Source organism: Musca vetustissima, unplaced genomic scaffold (genome assembly GCF_032173495.1).
Source record: "Musca vetustissima isolate MV318-11 ecotype Yass unplaced genomic scaffold, APGP_CSIRO_Mvet_v1 utg119147, whole genome shotgun sequence".
Taxonomy (NCBI): Eukaryota; Metazoa; Arthropoda; class Insecta; order Diptera; family Muscidae; genus Musca; species Musca vetustissima.
The window spans coordinates 35,547-40,407 of NW_026882417.1; positions in this window are offsets into that span (position 1 = coordinate 35,547).

Sequence of the window (4,861 nt, forward strand, 5' to 3'; positions counted from 1 at the left end):
CTGCAAAAAAGACAACAACAAATAAAACTTTAGAAAAACAACATGAGGAGGGGGTGTTGTGATAGGTTGTCTGTTTTTTTTTAAACAAAACCCAAATTTGAACCAAAAAAGTCTACAATGACCAACGACCGACTACAACACAAATTCAACAAAATCTCTATATTTATTCGGTGTATTTAGCAGGTTTGAGTAATTGAAATGTAACAACGTACTGTAATTTGTGGTATTTTTTCGCTATGGAGTTTTTTTACCCAGTTTTGACTGACCACCATGATTGTTGATTGGTTGTTGGGTTGTGGTGGTATGATGATGATTGTTCTATACCGACATGTTCACTTGGACATTTTTATTCGTTTGTTGGTTTTATTTAAGTAAATACCATTTAAAATATGTTGCTTTTGGTCGGTCTGGTGGTAACATTTTAAGCCCTTTTAAGAGCATTACATGATGTTGGGAACAAAAATACACGCACATTAATTGTCAATATATTATGAAGGACTAATGTATAAGGGCTTGGGGCCAGCTTGTTTTTAAAGTTAGCGGCATTAACATTATGTAAAGCTGTACAATGTTTATAGTGTAAAAAGATTAAAACTTCAATCGGGTGGCGATTTATTTTTGTTTCACAATAAAAAACATTTGTTAAATAACATGTAAAAAATAAGCTAATACGAATGCTAGATGCCCTACAACATATGGTTCAAATTTTTAACGTATGCGAGATGATTTCCGCATGGAAGATTTACTAAAGCATTGACTTAGCAGAAAATTGTCAATAATATATGCCAACTATGTGTCCGTAAATTAAGTAATTGAGAAGATGGGGCCTATATGGCCACTCCCTTTGGAAACTTTTTTACAGATAATAAAATTTTTGATAAAAAAAACATATGGAGACTTTTGAAATGTGGCGTTTGAAGTGTTGATGTCAATGAAGGTGCTCGTCCTAGTCGCCCAAGCATGTCAACAAACGATAAAAACATTAAAAAACATATCAGAGTGTTACTGATAAAATTGGTATGTAGTTCAGCGAATATATATCTGAAATTGTTAAGTTTGGAACCCCTTTTCCTATTCCTAAAACTAAAGACACCGAAGAAAGGAAAGCGTTCGAAACAATAGCTGTTGTTCAAAACAATAGTTTTTGATCAGACCTCAACGGCTCTTGTTTCGTCTGACCTCTTATATAAAAACGATGTTAAGTTCGACCGGGCCGAACTCATGAGAAAACTCATGTTATGATATCAACTTGAACCGAATATATGTTTTAAATTCTCTAAATACCGAATACGTCTACCGTTTTATTGAGCTTTGCCGAAACGGGGATCGATACTGATAATTTTTATCGTGATATTTGGCACTCCCGAAAATCGGTATATGGGGGCTAGGCGTAAAATGGGACGAATTTACGTAAATCGATTTAAAGCAAACTTCAAACTTGCTATTCGGTATACCTCTCTATTCAAAATGAAATTCAATCAGACACCCGTTCGAAATATATTGTCTGCATCTGCACAAATGTCAACAACACGCAATAACGACATTGCAGTCTCAATTTGATACATTGTGCAGAATTTCGTGTCAATCGGACAAACATTGAGTGTTTGATGGACCATTTAAAAACCAGTGAGGAAAGTAGTAAAGTCTGACGGGGCCGACTATATGATACCCTTCACCACTTTGGGTATATTCAAGAGATGAATCCTAACAGACGTCGCATTTTTAAAGGACCAGTAAAATGAAATTGGATCCATAAAAATGTAATTCTGCAACCGATATTAAATTTTCCATTTGGTCAGATATAGAAGCTGTATTTAAATCTGAACCGATTTCAGGAAACTTAAAACACACCATTTTAGACTTAATTGATTACGCTGTGCCAAATTTCGCGCAAACCGAAAGATATTAAGGGACTTTGGTACACCATTTACCTACAATCGGACGAAAATATATATGGGAGCTATATCTAATCTGAACCGATTTTCGTGAAACTTAACACACATCATTCTAGACCTAATTCAATACGCTGTGCTAAATGTCGTGCAAATCGAAAGATATTTAGGGACTTTGGTGCACCATTTACATTAAATCGGACGAAAAACAATATGGGAGCTATATCTCAATCTGAACCGATTTTCCCCAATTTAAATAGGGTTCGTCCTTGGGCCAAATAAGTGACCTATGCCAAATTTCATCCAAATCGGATCATAAATGCTACGAGTACTTTGTTCAAAAAAATACATGGACGGACAGACGGACATGCGTAAATCGACTCAGAAAGTGATTCTATACATATTCTCAAAAGGAACCCTGTGTCTATCTCGTTTCCCTTTGCCTGTTACTAACATATGGACAAAGACATAATATCCTGTACTACAGCGTGGTGAAGGGTATAAATAGGACGGAAAATATATATGGGAGCTATATCTAAATCTGAACCAACTTTCACGAATCTCTCACACTTGATTCTAGACTCAATTCAGTACTCTATGTAAGATTTCGTGCAAATAGGGACTTTTTAAATGTAAATGATGCACATTTACATAAATTCGGAAACAATATAAATGGGAGCTATATATAAGTCTGAAGCGATTTTCACGAAACTTAATACACATCATTCTAGACTTAATTCAGTACGCTATGCCAAATTTCGTTAAAATCTAAAGAAATATAGGGAATTTGGTACCCCATTTACATTAAATCGGACGAAAATATATATGGGAGCTGTATCTAAATCTGAACCGATTTTCATAAATCTTAGCATACATCCCACTTAACCCAATTTAGTACGCTATGCCAGATTTCATGCAAATCAAAAGAAATGTAGGGGCTTTGGTGCAAAAAATATATATGGGAGCTATACCTAAATCTGAACCGATTTTCACGAGCGCCAAATTTCCTGCAAATCGAAAGTAATATAGGGAATTGTGTGTTTCATTATCAATAAATCGGTCGAAATGGGAGTTACATCTAAATCTGAACGATTTTTCTGAATTTCAATCGATTTCGTCCTTGGGCAAAGTAAATAAGCTGTGCCAAATTTTATCCAATTCAGATCATAAATGCGACATGTACTTTGGTTACAAGACAGACAGACGGTCGGACAGACATGCAGAATTCGACTCAGAAAGTGATTCTACGCATATTCTCAAAGCCACATCTATCTCGTTGCCTGTTACACTGATTTTGATATATATTCGCCCAACAATAACTTTTAATATACATAAAACAATAGTCCAATCAATATATCTCCAAATGTTTTGGAAATAAATTATTACTTCACAAAATAACTCTAAACACCAAGTTCTGACAACCCATATCCATTTAAAGTCGTTTGTACTCAAATACTACAAAAAATCTCAATATAAATAAAAATCATGCAGCAACGCATAAAGTCAATAGTATGTGACACGATAAGTGCGCCAACACACACACACACACACACATTGAAATTGTCCCAGAAAGAGCTACGACAAAACGCAGTAGCATCCATTTATGCACAAAAACCCACTGACCAAATGCCATTGACTTAGATACATTGGAATTTATTTGGTCTTGTTGCCGGTATTGCTTCTTTTTGCGTATTATTTTTTATTCACATTTGGCGTTTATTCGAATTGTTAGGCGACATGGTTAACATAGTTGTCGTGGTGGACAGATCTCTCAGCGGAAAACTAAATGTGTAACCAAGTTTATATGGTGTTTTCTTTTTTGAAAATTGGTGTGAGGTTTTTTCTTTTCGCCCTAGTCGGAAATCCAAACAACCATCTAAAAATGTAAACAAAGTGATGAAGTAAACAAAACAAACGCCATTACTGGTACAAGGGAACGGGTATGTGTGTATTTGAAAGAAGCACGAGGAGATAATAGTGGGTGGAATGTATTCAAATGAATTTTATAAAAATCGAGGTTGAATAGGTTTACATAGAAGAATTGGTTTTCGAATAATTTTTTTTTATCTCCTACAGAATCAGAAATTTGGAAATAGTTTAGAATAGAAATGGCCAATGCGTCCATATGCTTCAAAATAGCAAATATCGATTTGAAACTTTATATAAAGTCTACTTAAAATCAGTAGGAAAGGAGTAAAGTCTGACGGGCCGACTGTATTATACCCATCACCACTTTGGGTATATTTAACAGTTGTATACCAACAGACGTTGACATTTTGAAGGACAATTTGACGAAATGAAATACGCAACTTTTATCTATACGTGAACCGACTTAAATTGCAGAATGGCATGTGTATTTCTGCAACCTATTCTAAATTTAATTTCATTCGGACGATGTGGAGTCGTTTGTTTTCAATGGGCCAAAAATGTATATCGATTTAAAGCAAATTTGAAACACGCTATTCGACATGAAGCAGCACAGCGCACTTTTCAAAATCTCAATCGGACCGAATAAAAATTATATGTTTATCGGATGGACGTAAAATTTGAGCTGTTGGTACATATTAGTGAACAACTAGTAAGAATAATTATGACTAGAACTATATCAACAACGACGTGCCTTTGCTATCCGAGAAATCGATGCAAAGATACGTGGTCCCTACAGCTTAATTTTTCCAAAATAAGGTTTGATTGACAATTACGGCGTTCTATGTAAGATGTTATTAATCTAGATAATGTAGTGACATCTTTTTTAGGGCCATGTGAAATATAAAATCCTCGCCACAGTAAATTTAAGATCTCAAGTATAGAATTTTTTAGACTATGAGGATCAAAAATATATGATCATGTTAGCATATTGGGATGTACTTTTTCCCGTGAACTACAACTACATCAAGATCATGATTTGTTGTTTCCGAACAAATTTTTCTATACAACTGTAATTTCCAACACCACCAATTTGTAAATAT